The sequence below is a fragment of the Aquarana catesbeiana genome, linkage group LG06, assembly GCF_042186555.1.
Source record: "Aquarana catesbeiana isolate 2022-GZ linkage group LG06, ASM4218655v1, whole genome shotgun sequence".
Classification (NCBI taxonomy): Eukaryota; Metazoa; Chordata; class Amphibia; order Anura; family Ranidae; genus Aquarana; species Aquarana catesbeiana.
The window spans coordinates 35983444-35999868 of NC_133329.1; the positions used below are offsets into that span (position 1 = coordinate 35983444).

At 44.3% G+C, this 16425-nt stretch overlaps 1 protein-coding gene across 1 annotated transcript in view; it reads right to left on the reverse strand.

Annotated features, from left to right (window-relative positions):
- LOC141148310 (guanylate-binding protein 1-like) overlaps positions 1-16425 on the reverse strand; it is a 1084899-nt gene that overhangs the window by 493231 nt on the left and 575243 nt on the right. The gene's annotated exons all lie outside the window — the stretch shown is intronic.

The following is a 16425-nucleotide window of genomic DNA, read 5'->3' on the forward strand; positions in this document are numbered from 1 at the left end:
TGTCGAATAATCTTGGCCTAACAGAGTTATGTTAGGCACATTCAACCGTAGGTTCGATAGACACAGATAGCTATTGTCACCGTCATGTCGAATCTTCTATCTATACCGAACTGTTAAAAAAAAAAAACTAAAGATATGTGGCGCAAACCCAATCAATCCAGATCAATAAATCTTCAATAATAAATAATAAATGTGCAAATCCAATCACCATGCGATGATAATCAAAGCAATAATGAAGCCTACAAGTGCAAAATAAAGCAAAAAACATAAATAAAATTAAATCTTAAAAGTGCAAAGTGACCAATAAGTATCCTGAAAACGTTCAATGATGTAAACCTGTAAGTGAATATATGATTCCCAATACTGATAGGATGTAATATCCAACACACACAATACATAAAATAGCTTCAAAACAATTCATAAGTGAAGAAAGTGCAAAGTGCAAAAAACGATTGATGTGATCTTCCTCTTGAGAGAACCGCCCAGCATCCAGGACTCTGCACGACGCAATATCCAGGCCCTAACAGTGCTTACCCACGGAATGTCAACATTAGAGTCCAAGCACCCAAAATTCACTTTAACCACTTCAATACGGGGCACTTTTGCCCCCTTCCTGCCCAGGACAATTTTCAGCTTTCAGCGCTGTCACACTTTGAATGACAATTGCGTGGACATGTAACACTGTACCCAAACAGTATTTTTATCATTTTCTTCCCACAAATAGAGCTTTCTTTTGGTGGTATTTGATCACCTCTGCCGTTTTTAATTTTTGATAAACAAACTAACAAAGACCAAAATTTTTGAAAAAAAAAGTTTTTCTTAGTTTTTGTCATACAATTTTGTTTTCCCCTTCACTGACGGGCACTGATGAGGCGGCACTGATGAGGCGGCACTGATGGGCACTGATGAGTTGGCACTGATAAGGTGGCACTGATGTGCACTGATATGTAGAATTGATGGGCACTGATAGGCGGTACTGATATGCAGCATTGATGGGCATAATAGGCAGCACTGATATGCAGCACTGATGGGCACAGATAGGCGGCACTGATGGGCACTGACAGGCAGCTGTGATGGGCACTAACAGGCGGGTGTGATGGGCACTGATAGGCGGCACTGATTGGCACTGACAGGTGGCACTGTTGGGGAGCACTGATGATTAGGTACTGATGTGTTACTGACAGGTGTTACTGCTGGGCACTGATTGGCACGGTAATGGGCACTGATTGGCACTGTGGTGGGCTCTGATTGGCACTGTGGTGGGCACTGATTGGCACTGTGGTGGGAACTGTGAGTCTTTTTATTATGGGGACACTGTGGGCACTTATTAACATGTGATTGGCACATCTGAGGGGACTGTGCTGATAATCAATGTGCTGATTATCAGCACAGACCCCCCCCCCTCTAACAGGGAGAGCCGCCAATCGGCACCGATCGGCTCTACCTGTCAGCGCGAACTGAGGACTGCCGTTTACCGGCACTTCCTGGTTCACGCTGTGATCAGCTGTGATTGGTCACAGCTGATCACATGGTAAGAAGCCTCTGACAGAGGCTTCTTATCCCTATCGGAGATGCGGGGTGACAGACTGACACGCCGCACCTGCAATCGCCGCATTGCACGCCCCCATGGGCGCACGCCTGCATGTTGTCCTGCTGGACGTCATATGACACCCAGTCAGGATAACTGAACCACTTCCCGGACAACAATCTGCTATTGACTGGGAGGTAAGTGGTTAAGAAACAAAGAATCAAAAAACACCCTAGGGTTTATCATATTCACCCCACCCTCTTTCTTCTTCTGGTAAGTAACCCCCCTTTTTATTGGGTTTAATCTATTACCTTACTGCCAAGCTCATCCACCTTACCAACCATTCAGTGTCTGCTACTCCTCTCTCTCAATCCATCCACTGGCTTCCACTCACCCAACTAATTAAATTCAAAATACTAACAACAACTTACAAACCATTCCACCACTCGGCCCCCAGCTACATCACTAACCTAGTCTTAAAATACCAAAGAAAAAAGAGTCTTAAAATACCAACGTTCTCATTCTCTTCGTTCCTTCCAAGACCTTCTGCTCTCTAGCTACATCATCACCTCCTCCAATGCTCACCTCCAGGGCTTTTCCGAGCCTCTCCTATCCTATGAAACTTTACTATTTTTGCCAGAATCTTTCGGTCTACATTCAAAAGGGCTATAGGCCTCCAATTCTGCCATTAGGCTCTGTACCCTTAAACAGCAGAACCAATGATGATACTCTCATGGATGGATGAATCAGGCGTTTCTCCAAACAACTTTTAAACACATCCACCAGAATCAGAGCTAGGAGCTCTTTGAATTTCGTATAAAATTTGGCTGTTATGCCATCAGGTTCTGGTGCCTTCTCTTGACCTAATTTATTAATATCCTCCCTAACCTCCTCCACCATTATATCTGCTGTCAAAGGGGAAAAATCCAAGTTATAAACATCAGGACCTGGAACTGCTTCTAAGAACTGTGTCATCTTCTCCTTATCCAAACCCTTCTCCTGAAAAAAGTCATCATAGTATGATCTTACCACTCCTAGAATACCCTCCCGAGACTCCTGCAAAATCCCCTGAGAATCCTTCAATGCCTGTTTTTATCTTCCTAGTGTCATGGTTATGCAGTAATCTTTGTCTGTCAGCTTACCTCTCCTCCATGTGTTCAACTTTAGAGGCCAGCCACTCTCACCTGGCTGTTTAAATAATCTCTCCTCAAAGCATGGCTCCACCCCAGCCCCATCAGGGAACTCTATATTAACCTGTGCACTGCAAGCCAGCCCTGCTGATCAACCATTGTGTGTTTAGCTTTCATGTGCGACTTGCTGTGTCTTCTACATCTGATTCCATTTACCGATATTGGCTTGTTCTTGACTATCCCTGCTTGCCTTCTTGTGACCCTGAACTTTTGGCGTGTTCCCTGTCTATCCTTGTCTGCTAGTCGCCCTGACCTTTTGCTTATCTCCTTACTTTCCATTGTTGTCCTGGGCTGCTGCTTCCTCTCTGTCCTCCTGTAAGCCTAGCGTGAGAGTGAGCTGTGAGACCCTGGGGGTCACGCCCTGGAGTCAGTCGCAGACCAATCCATCCTCACCACTAGAGGCTCTGGTTAACACCTGCTGGCTCTTAGACTCCGCGCCCTGGGGAATCTTATGCTCTAGATCCCTGTGGGATCTGTGTTGGTCTGCAGACGCCTTTGACAACGTCGATGATGAAACGCGTAAGGCGGAGCTACGCAATTACGTCACACACGGAAGTCGGAGAGAGTGTGGAACGCAGTTGAGGCGCACGCCGCTCAGCTGATGGCTTGGGATCTACGAGCTCTCTCCGTGTATGCCACCTATACGCAGTGTGATCATATGGCATCCTTTTTATAAGGAGCCTGGAATTTTTAGTTATTTTATCTCATTTTATTTAGCTTGATGTTTGGGTTAACTTTTTAATAAAGTAATTTTAAACGTAATACACTACAGATGCCCTGTTTCTTTCCTATGTGGACGACCATACCACGGACGGGTTATTACATCTGGAGCGGAAGCAACCGGGGACAGCCCTACTGGAATCTAGGATGCTACTCTACGGCCTGGTACTACATGCCTATTACCCCTGCGGGGGTGTAGGGAGCTGGTGAGTGGGGATCCTTGAGGGGGAGCACCGCAAGTCACCGGATATCAGCTGTTTTTTCTCACGAAAGTCACTTATCACAAGAACTTTGCTGGAACACTATACACTTTTTCTTTTATGCTGGAACTATATATTATATGTGTTTTTTCAGATTTTTTTCACTTTTTTTCTCATTTTTTCAGATTGTTATTAATTTTAAATTTTTTATTGTGTTTACAACATATGATGAACTAATCTAAGATTTATACCACCTGCTATCTCTCTCTGGATTGTGGATGGGAGAGGGGTTCAATACGTGTTCTGGATTCATATGAGTTATCACTTTTGTATGTATTGATCAATGATTTTTGGGTACCACACCACTTGCAGGGGGGATCTCTACTGGTTAGATTCCTCTTCACGCAATAGGTGGGGGTGTGTGTTGTATATTTGAGTCTAGTTTATTTACTATATACTACACTGGTTTGGATGGTAGCTATACCTCAGTTATATATATGAGCATCTCTCTGGCTTATATACACTAGCACGGTTCATCTATTTTTTAGGAGCACACTCATAAACTAAAGGTTTTTTTGCTGAGTGGTTTTCACTTGTTTTGTACACACTAGCACAGATTATTAAATCCAATTAGGCACCCCAATATAGGTAGCGCCACATACCCCTATCCTTAATTTTTCTACCAATATATCTCACCCCCCAGGGGGTGTGTCTAAGGGGAGGCTGCAAACCTGAGTCCGTGAGCACGGAAACCCTTTCTTACTGCAGCGGACCTGCCTTCCTGAACCACCCAGAGGTCCACCCGCAGCAGTCAGCCGTAGTGTTCACTACCTTAGCGGTGAACTCCTGACTTCAACGGTGTGCATCTGTCACCTGGACCTGACACCTAGTAACCTTATCCCAACAATTCTAAAAGGCATTAGGTGTCACTGGGGATCAATATTCTCATTCAAATACTAGGGAGTTGTATCTGCTATACTGATACTGATTTATTTCAGATTTTACTTAATCAATTTTCTTCCCTGCCTTCAACCCACCTGAATAAAGCAATTCCAGCACTTTTCGCAGCCTGAGATAATGGCTATATTTATTTTTCCCCATTTTAGTTGATAACTTCTTCAAGAGAGAAGAGATGTCCTTTTTAACATCCTTCCACCAATTCACAGTACAATCATAGATGTCTAGTCTCTCTGCATGGTGTTGCAAGAGGTTCTGTACTTGTTGCTGAACTGATACATCTCCTAAAAGATTAGGGTTGAACCTCCATGACTCACTGCCCATATCAGGACGCTTACAGGTTCCCAGGCAAAAGTAGAGGACCACATGATCTGAATAAGGTACCAGATTCTCACTCATTTTGGTCACCAATTCTGTAGGACTTACCAGTACCATATCTAGTCTACTGCTAATATTACCATGAGAGAAGGAGAATCCTTGTTTCCTGCCATATTCTGCAAAAACATCACTTAAACTTTAGAGTCACTACCCACCACTCCACTAGAAGAACGGTCACTTAGTGTTCTAGTGAAATTAAAGTCTCCTACCATAATTACTGGGACTGATGTAAAAAGATATGATTTCACATCATTAATCACTTGCTTACTGGGCACTTAAACCCCCCTCCTGTCCAGACCAATTTTCAGCTTTCAGTGCTGATGCACTTTGAATGACAATTGCGCGGTCATACAAGACTGTACCCAAATGAAAGTTTTATAATTTTTTTTCCCACAAATAGAGCTTTCTTTTGGTGGTATTTGATCACCTCTGCCCTTTTTATTTTTTGTTAAAAAAATGTAAACAGACTGAACTTAAAAGAAAAAAATTATATATTTTTATATTTTGTTATAAAATTTTGCAAACAGGTAATTTTTCTCCTTCATTGATGTACGCTGATGAGGCTGCACTGATGGGCACCGATAGGTGGCAGTGATGGGCACTGATGGTTGGCAGTGATGGGCACTGATCGGCACTGGTAGGTTATATTGAAAGGCATCACTGCTAGGTGGCACTGATTGGCACCACTGGTGGGCATTGATAGGTGGCACTCATGGGCATTGATAGGTGGTACTTGTGACAGACTCACCAGGGATAGAGGCTTTTGGAGGGGACTGAATGTGAGCCTCTTGCCTACAGATTATGGGCCTTGGCATTTGGGGTACCCTTGAGGTGTTATTACTTTGGCTTCGGGTCCTTGTCCCCCAGGACACACAGACTCTGGGGACCCTGTATTTGCCATAGTAGCAATAGTGAATGAGTCATACCGTTAGGACTTATACTGTGAGAAGATGCTAATGTCATCAACTCCACTCACCTGTCTGATGTCAGCTATAATGTGTTTAATGTAAATGAATTTAGTCTGGCTTACCACAGGTTCTAAGGTTATTCAACTCATTGTTGTTTGTTCTAATTAACCCTGTGTTGATGTTTATGGTAATGTGTGTTGAATAGTCAATGAGCTAGGAGACGTAGTCACCTAGGCTGTATAAAGGATTAGATAAATGGCTCATGTTAATTAGGTTACAGTTGTATTGTTAGAGGAGGTTCCAACGGCATATAAAGTCTTGTAATTTTGATTCTAAATAAAATAGTCCATGTTAGCATCTAAGCAAGTCTCGCCTTGTTTTATGCTGAGAGCGGTTGGAAAATCTGATATCTGTATCCAGACTACAAGGAAGTGGTATACTGACGGAAACACTCAAGCGGAGTGAGGTACGTTCCGTGACAGTACTGGTCAAAAAAACAAGAAAAATAGCCCTGGGACTTTAGATGAGGTGAGAGAGGTTTGGCCAATGTCCACAGCGAACACTGAGACAAAATCAATTTATTCATTTCAAAATGTTATGTAACGGACAACAATGATTGTGAGTTACCAGGCATAATAGCCAATGTACACAACACAGATGAACGTAGATATACAAAGATTTATTACAAATGTTATACATCAATGAGCAACAATAAAACTTGAAAGTTGCTGGGTCAGTAAATACACATACAGAATAAGAAGATAAAATGCAGACATCAATAATGCCCAGCATGTACCGGCATAAAACAAGCATCAATAAAGCCCTATGCATTTCACGAGACCCTGCTCGCTTCTTCAGGGGCGGATGCATGAATGTTGTATCTGCAATGTAAGTAATAAGATCAATAAATGTATGTTGTTGGTAAACGGGGGCAGGTGGAATGATTGGCAAGAGAGGCCTGAAGCAGAGACCTCATACTTAACGAAGTCTGAGATAAATCGCCAAACGCTGGATATCAAGATGGCAGCAGTGTGATGCATCCAGCTCGGGAGCTGAGGACACGGAACAAAACAAAGGCCACAATAGGGGAACATCCGGAGGATCAGCATGGTCTGGATAGGGGTATTTCTCACTGCGGTCTCCACTTAGCCCCTTAAAATTGTGTCTGGAAAATGTCTGCAAGGATGCACATATATCAGAGGGCATCATAAATGCAAAATGAGCTTATTGTATAGGGTTCTAAACTTTAATTTATATATACATAAAGATGTAAGTAAGTGAATTAAGCTTATAAGAGTACCTTGGTATGAACAACTAACTGAGATATGGAATATGGTAAATGCATGAATGCATGGTTATAAAACTGGTATGGGCAGAGAGACTACGGGGCAATATAGAATGATATAGTATTACATGTGTATAAAAACAATGTAACAGACCCAATAGATGTCAGGAAAGTAAAAAAGTTGTACCTCAATGGAGTGAAAAACATCCAATGGTTGTCAGTTTGTTCTTAGAGATGTGACCGCTCTATCCAATCGTCAAGTTGTGAATCAGAATCCCAGCCATGCTGAATGTCCACATATACCCACAAGAGCCCGAAGGCTACGCCCCCAGCGTCATGTACGGGCGGTGATGCATGGGCGTCCAAAAGACATCCACCATGAAAAGGGGGTGCACAGATGCAACAACCACCCAACTGTCCGGGATGACCCACACAGCCTACACCTAAGTTACCTCAGGGAGATGTCAGTGTATGGGTGTGGAAAACATGGCGCCGATGTGCAGGTGGCCACCCCCGTCAACAGACAGGAGAGGACAGCAAGAGATCAGGAACAGAGCTCCCCTATGCACATCGCAGCCCCCGAACTGGATGGAAACCACCGCCACAAAAGACAAACAGCGAAAGGGGAACAGCTCAGCCCAGCAAGGCCCCCTGGGAGCAGTATGCAAATATAACTGGCCAAAGGGTGATAATACACTAGATGTAATGTGGACAAAGGCTAATGGCAACAACAGACCAGTGTGTGGGCTGAATGAGTGTCTTCCACCCAGGTTCAATCAAAAAAGGAAGATTAGGGTCTGGTGTGACCCCTCTGACACCTCCATCCCTAATAGTGCACAAAAAAAACAAGAAAAATAGCCCTGGGACTTTAGATGAGGTGAGAGAGGTTTAGCCAATGTCCACAGCGAACACTGAGACAAAATCAATTTATTCATTTCAAAATGTTATGTAACGGAGCGGTAACAACAATGATTGTGAGTTACCAGGCATAATAGCCAGTGACAGTACTGGTGGGCACTGTGGGCACTGGCAGGTGGCAATGGCAGGTGGCACTGGCAGGGGGTACTGGTGGGAACAGATGAGGCAGAATTGTCTCTTCCTCTTCGGGACTGATGTCCCTTGCAGGGATCGATTACCAAGCTTTTGTTTACATCATGTGATCAGCTGTCATTGGCTAACAGCTGATCATGTTGTAAGGGGCCGGGACCGGCCCTTTACTCGGATCTGTGATCACCCGAGTCTCAGTGACTCAGTGATCACAGCACACCGCGCACACCCTGCTCCCCGTGCAAAGGGGAGGACATCATCTGACGGCCTCCCGGGAATTCAGATCTGCACTGTGGCCATCATTCGGCTATGGCGCGGATGCCAAGAGGTTAAAAAACCTGATTCTTCCGGATATTGTTTGGGGTCCATATATGTTAATAAATCTGAGTCTGCTGCCATGATTTGTTACTTCTAACATAAGACATCTTCCCATTTACACCTCAGCGAGTCTGTGCACCGTCACATCCTTAGAATTAAAAAGGATGGCAACACCCACAAAAGACTCCACAGCCAAAGACCAAAATGAGGGTCCCGTGTGCCACTCCCTCTCTGCCTCCCACAATAGTCCAACAGATGTCTGATGTGTCTCTTGTAAAAAACTAGACATCTGTGTCCAGGTACCTGAGATGTTCAAAAACTGAATGCCTTGTCCTCGTGTTTATTATGCTGTTCACATTGCTGGAGACAATGTTTAGAAAAAACCCTGCCATCACAACAAAGACGAGAAAAAATAAGGCTCCCATCATTATAAGTCAGAATTGGAGTGACTCTGTAGACTACCAGATTCCATATCAGATTCTGTGGATACAGGAGCAGGGGGTGAACTCCTTTTAGTGGACGGGTCATCCCCTGCGCCAGCCGCATATTCTCTTTCCACTCTTTTTAAGTCCTGCTCCAGTTCCTGGGCCTCTAGAAAACAGTAGTCGGCATCCAACTCTGATAAGACATCATACCTATTGGTAGAAACTGCCTTTCCCACTTCTGCTACCCTTTTCACTTTTTTTAGCTTGCTTCTGCACTAAGCTCCAGTCACTTTGGGGTTTACAGGTAGACTTCTCTCTTTTATTCCTTCTCTTATGACCAGGAGTGTTCTTCACAGAGACAGAACTGGAACAGATGCACAGCTATCTGAGCCTCAGCCTGCTGAATACTGTCTGCCCCTTCAGGGGTTGTCTTCTGGGTCCACATCCTCCCCCTAATCAATATAGCCCTTTTTATTATGGCGTCCTGCTCTAGACCTTCTGCTGCAGCCAACAGTTCACTGTCTGCAGATTCCCAGTGAAAGGCCTCCAGGCAATCTCTGTGGAAATGGCCAAGCCTACCAAATAGATTGCACTTATGTTTCGCACAGGTAGAGCTGACATGGCCAACCTCCCCGCAAAGATTACACTTCAGGATCATACAAACACTCACCACATGGCCAGATTTACCACATTTAAAACATAACTTGGGCTGACCTGCATAGAAGCAAACTCCCCTCTCCCGCCCAATGAAAAAGGAGTTTGGTAGGTGATGGGTAAAATTGTTGGTTTGCCTCAACTTAACCAGAGCCATCCAACCACCAATCCAGATCCCATCACTGTCTTTAGATTTTGTCTTCTAAGCCAGATTACATTATCCTGGGGGGGCATGGACTCATTCCAGAAAATTATATTTACATTTTGTGTCAGGTTTGGAGATGGGAATGGAGATGATAGCTTCTCTGCTCAGATAGAATCTGCAAAAGATATTGCTATCTTGCATGGTATCCAAACATATTCTTTCTGCAAAAACTGATGGTTGGCAGATTCTGAAGTGAGGAAAGCTTAAATTTCACTCCTTTTGTACTTCCTCTTCTGTGGTCAGGGCAGCATTGACTGCATTGACTGCTGCAAACTCTGCAACAACATAGAACTAAAGTTCCTAAACTGGTTTGAACATGATCAGACTAAGCTCTGGGTGAGCATTGAATGGCAAATGTCTCCACTGCCCTTACATTTCTTGGGTTAAAATTGGATTTGACCTGCTTTCCGTCCCCCACAACCAACCCCCCCCTCCCCCCCAGGGACTCCAAAATCATCCTATCCCATATCCTCATACATAATCCAGAATGACACCCCTCCCCCCTTCCTAGGCACGAACTTCTGCTTTCTGTACTGGCAGAACCCACTCCCTTCCTCTGCTATCCAAACACCAGGGATTTCAGGGTCCAAACTGCTTGGTGAACTTTAACCTCCCTGCAATGGGGGGGGGGGGGGGGGGGGTGGCTACATTAACTCCAACTACACCATTTTCTCAATAAATGTCAGACTAGGACAATTGTGTAGAACTCTGAAACCTTTTGAGGCTTTATGTTTGAATGACTTGGACTTCTCACATGCTATTTCCCAGTGATATAATGTCCTTCTCTCTGGGGCATTTTCCCATCCTCCATTCTACACTCTAGACTTTAAAGGGAGCACTGGACCATAGTATCTCCAAAAAGGATTGGAAAAAAAGCCTTTCCTCGGGTTACAAACAAGATTGGGTCTGTAGGCTTGTTCTTAAATTGGAGTTCCACTCCTAAAATTATTTTAACATTTTTCAGCTGCCTTAAAAACGATTAATAACATTTGAAAAAAAAAAAAATTTCTTACTCACCTCTTAATGCCTGTTGCTAGGGGGTCCCTCATAATCTGCCTCCTTACTCACCTTCCCTCAGCGCTGGATGGAAGATCACCTCTCCCCCCTCCCTCTAGGCAATCATCTGGGACACCTCACAGGTCCCAGATGATTGCATGACCAGTCACGGCGCGTGGCGTGGCTCGTGCATGCTCAGTGGGTGCCCAGCTGTGAAGCCACAGTCGGGCACCCACAGTTACAATGCCGGAGCCACCGAGCGGAGGGGGAGATGAGCGGTTTAAGTTGAATCTGTTTGTAAGTCGGAACAGGTAAATTTTTTAAATGGAGCTCCAGCCAAAAAAAAAAATTAAGCTTTTTGGATACCATAGGGAAGGGTTATCATCACCCCTGTACATTTGTTTTACTCTCTGTGCCCCTGTTCAGACGATTTCACCTCACTTTCTGTCCCAATGACAATTGGATTTTGGGTTGTTGTGGAAACAAGCCTTGGTGATAAAGCCTCAGTGGAGGACGCTTTTTCACATAATAGTTTTTACAGGAGTAAATTTCCCTTCCTAGGGTTAGATTTCCTCTCACTTGTTTTGCATCGTTTGTAAGTAGGAGTCGTTTGTAAGTCGGGTGTTTGTAACTAGGTGACCGCCTGTATTCTTACATTTAAATCCAGCATCTCTTCTCACACCCAAGAGAGGAACTACAAGTTCCTCACATGTTGGTAGAGAAATCCGGCAATATTTTAAAAATTCATTCTATCCGTACCTGATCGATGCTAGTGCTGTGACACTCCGAATGGCACCCTCCTTCATATCTGGTGGAGCCGTCCTTGCATTCGACCCTTCTGGCGCTCTTTGAGCTCTGCCAGCTCATCACAGGTCGAACCTGGCTGAAAACGCTAAAAGTCGCCCTCTTGTCTATCAACCCAGGATAAATACCAAAGAGCAAAAAAGGCCTGTTATGGCGCGTACACACGGTCTAAATTTCGGCCTGTAAAAGACCGATGAGATTTTTTCATCGGAAAATGCGTCTGTGTGTATGCTCCATTGGTCTTTTGCTGGCTGAATTCCATCCAGCAAAAGATTGAGAGCATGCTCTCAATTTTTCGGTCGGGAAAAGTTCCTATCCGAAAATGCGATCGTCTGTAGCAATTCCGATGCGCAAAATCTCTACGCATGCTCGGAAACAATTTGACGCATGCTTGAAAGCATTGAACGTCATTTTCTCGGCTCGTCGTAGTGTTGTATGTCACCGCGTTCTTGACGGTCGTAATTTCAGCAAACTTTTGCGTGACCGGCAAACTTGAACGGAATCCCGTTGGAAAAGCCATCATATTTTTTTCCGACGAGAAAACCAATCATGTGTACGCGGCATTAGGCTCGGTTTCCACTAGTGTGACTTTTCATGTAATTTGGGACTGAAAAGTCGCATGACAAGTCGTACCCCATGATTTCCAATGAGTAGCGTTCATATCTGTGCAACTTCAAGTCGCAGCGACTTCAAAGTAGTCCCTGCACTTTGGTCCCACTTTGATGCGACTTGAGGTTCATAGACCTCAAGAATACACATGCATTGCTTCAAGTCGCGGCAAAATAATTGCGGTAAAATCACAGCAAAATAGCGCGACTTTGGGGTTGCAATAGTGGAAACCGAGCCTTATGCCGCATACACATGACCTGTTTTGCCGTTGGAATAAACTCCGAAGGTTTCGCTGACGGAACTCCAATGGAATTCCATTCAAGCGGTCTTGCCTACACACGGTCAAACCAAAGTCCGAGTGTCCAGAACGCGGTGGCATACAGCACGTACGACGGGACTGGAAAAAGGAAGTTCAATAGCCAGTAGCCAATAGCTTCCGTCTCGTACTTGCTTCAGAGCATGCGTCGTTTTTGGTCCGTCGGAACAGCATACAGACGAGCGTTTTTTTGGTTCCGTCGGAAATATTTAGAACATGTTCTATTTCTAGGTCCATCAGAATTTTCGAAAAATAAAAGTCTGATGAGGCACACACACGATCGGAATAGTTGATGAAAAGCTTCCATCGGAATTTTTCTGTCGGACATTCCGCTCGTGTGTACGCGGCTTTACGTCCTCTTTTCTGCAGCTTGAGCGTTGAAACCCAAGCTTTGGAAAATGCCAACTCTCTCCACAATCGGGGAGTGGTTGGCAGAGCAGAACACTATCGTGAGAATGGAAGAGTCGACTACTTTTCTTAACAAAAATCATGGCAAGTTTATGGTACACCTTGATCAAATTTTCATCCTCTCCTAAATGACAGTCCTTTCTGTGACCATTGTGGCATCCTCTTGCCATACCTTATAGTGGTGTGATTAATCTGCCAACCCCCCCCAACCCTTTACTCTTCCCCCCATCTTTCTCTTTCTATCTCCTCGACTCCATCTCTGGATTCTTTGTTTCATTGCTTTTCTTTTCACGCAGTGTGCACCTATTATTTTGACTGATGCGCTTATACCCCGTACACACGATCGCACATTCAGACAACAAAATCCATGTTTTTTTTCTACGGATGTTAGCTCAAACTTGTCTTGCATACACACGGTCACACAAATGTTGACAGAAATTCCGATCGCCAAGAACGCGGTGACGTACAACACGTATGACGAGCCGAGAAAAATGAAGTTCAATAGCCAGTGCGACTCTTCTGCTTGATTCCGAGCATGCGTGCAATTTTGTGCTTCGGAATTGTGTACACACGATTGGAATTTACGACAACGGATTTTGTTGTCGGAAAATTTGAGATCCAGATCCCAAATTTTGTTTGTCGGCGGATTCCCGACGGAAAATGTCTGATGGAGCCTACACACGGGCGGAATTTCCGACAACAAGCTCCCATCGAACATCTGTTGTCGGAAATTCTGACCGTATGTATGGGGCATTAGTGTGTAATTTGGAAAAAATGATTCTTAAAGCTAGTCCAGACCCAGATTAGTTTATGGATTTCTGATGGGTATATCGTCTGTTTGTTCATTTTTCAGGTTCCTTATTTTGTTTGAACTTTTTCACACCATAGTGTTGATGTGTGAATAACTGATTATGTGATGAGCCATGCAACATGTACTGAGAAACCGTGGTGTGAATGGTGTTTAAGAATATCTATTTGCACTGTGACTCTGTAACGTAATGTTTGAAAACTTAAAGTGTTACTAAACCCACAACATTAAAATCTGTCTGTATAGGCAGAATAGCATGCTTGTTATACTCACTGTAGAACTTAACCACTGCAGCCCCGGAAGAATTGACTGCTAAATGACCGGGCCATCTTTTGTGATACAGCACTGCATCGCTTTAACTGACAATTGCGCAGTCGTGCAACGTTGTACCCAAACAAAATTGACGCCCTTCTTTTCCCACAAATAGAGCTTTCTTTTGATGGTATTTGAACATCTCTGCAATTTTTATTTTTTGCACTATAAACAAAAGAAGAGCGACAATTTTGAAGAAAAAAAAACACAATGGGGCTGATTTATGAACCGTTTGCGCCATGAGTTGAGGCGCACGCCAAGGCGCAACGTACATTTTGTTATTTACGAAACGGTTGCGCCGGTAACACAGCGCTATTCCCCATTTACTATAGTAATTTCGGTGCATGGGAGGAGGCGATCGACATGGATATGGCGCATGGCATCTTCAATTCAATATTAAAAGAAGCTGGAAGTATCAATATTATGGAGGTGATGTGAGGAAGTTTAGTAACAACTGCCCAAGTAACAAATATGCCCAAAATAGAATGCGAAAGTAACTTTTTCTGAGCAAGCGTGCTGTGCCTGCAAGTATGTTTAGAACTGCGTGAGATCAACTTATGCACTCCACATGCGCATGCTCAAGCGGCGCTTGTTAAAATGCGTTGGCTCACTGCGCGGCCAAAATCTCAAGTGTCAAGTAACGTAAATGCATTTCCATGGGTTGAATGGGCGCACCTCTAAACTTGACATTTTTTTTATAACGCTGGTTCACTTTTATGTCTTTTTTTAATAATATTTGCACACAGGTCATGTTAGCAAGTTACGTTGTTAACATGTGACATGGCCCTTGTTAAAATTATGTAAAGAGACTCTCGCTCCTCTAGCTCCTCCTAAAAGGGCATTTAACCTTCCCCCTTTAATGCATATGATTTCCATGGGCTAGCTTTTGCTTTTAAATGGGAACTCGACACTCCATTCTCCAATGCTCTTGTCTCCCCCCTTTAATGCATATGATTTCTTTGGGCTAGCTTTTGCTTTTAAAGGGGAACTCCACACTCCACTCCATTCTCCAAAGGCTGTGAGCTGCCTTCACCAATTCAAACCACATCCTTTTTCAGGGCAAACAACAGGGCCAGCTAGGAAAGGGGTGAGAAGAGCGAGTGCCCAACTCCCTCCTGAACCATGCAAGGTCACATGCACTCAACATAGATGGCTGACCTTGGGGCATGTTGGGCTCAGCCCAATACCAACCACAAAGCACCTAGTACCCACTAGTTTAAAGGGGCTTTCCACATTCCGTAAAGCCCCCTGTCTGCAGCCCCCACAACCCCAGCCTAGGGTTGTGTGGAAGAGGCCCTTGTCTCCCTGAATATGGGAACAAGGTGGTTGACTTTTGGAGTGCCCGAGCCCCTCCTGCCCCCAAGCATACACCCCCTTTCATGGGCTGGCTTGCTGTGTTTGGCTAGGGGTTTGTTAGTGTGTGGGAGGGGGTGGTATTTTTCACGTGGGGGTTCTCATTTTAAGCCTTTCCAGACCCAAATGGCCTTGTATGTATTGGGGGGGCTATTTTTTTCTGTGTTAAAATCTTGCAGCTGCAATGTCGATTTCCAAGTTTTCTCTAAAGCCGTACATCTTTGAAGCAGCATTTAGGATACATACTACAGATGCACCACTTTACAGGTAGAGTACCCCCCCCCCCCAAGTTAATAGCTTTAGGGCAAGTTCACTCCATAGAAACGCAGTCCAGATGTCTTTCTGCATGCACGTTTTTGATGTGTTCCTGTGCGTTTATGATGCTTTTTTTTGCATTTTACAGCTTTCCAGTACAGTCCAGTGCAGGAAAAATGCAGCATGTTCTACTTTATTTTCTGGAACTGGAACACACTGGAACTGCAAGCAATGGTGTGAGCTATGCCACTGAAAACCATATAACCTGCTTTCCATGTGTTTTTAATGCCAAAACTGCATGTGGTGGGAACTGGCCCTTAAGCAATTTGGCATATTTAAAGGCACTTCTCCTTGTTTCATTTTTGAGGTTGTCCAAATTGGTGACATTGATATATGTCCCTTAGGGTGGGACCTAGGCCCCCATACCCATTTTAAGGCCAATAACTTGAAGATAAGGCAGCCAAGTGGGGACTAGCAAAATTAACAAGTCAGTTTCCATAGACTGCAATGATATTTGTTGTAGAACTTTTGCCCATGTTAGGCTCTTTGTTTGCCCCATTGGACCGGGGGGTGTTTGTCCCATCTGTAATTTAATAGCATGCTGGATGATGTGCTTAATTTTGGACAGGGGGTGGCTTATTTTGTGCTAGCTGCATTTGGGTTGTTCTGGGCATGCTCAGGGACTTTGCTTTTTTTGGTGCTTTTTGTGTGTGAACAGCACTTGGATGTTTCTGGGCATGTTCATAGAG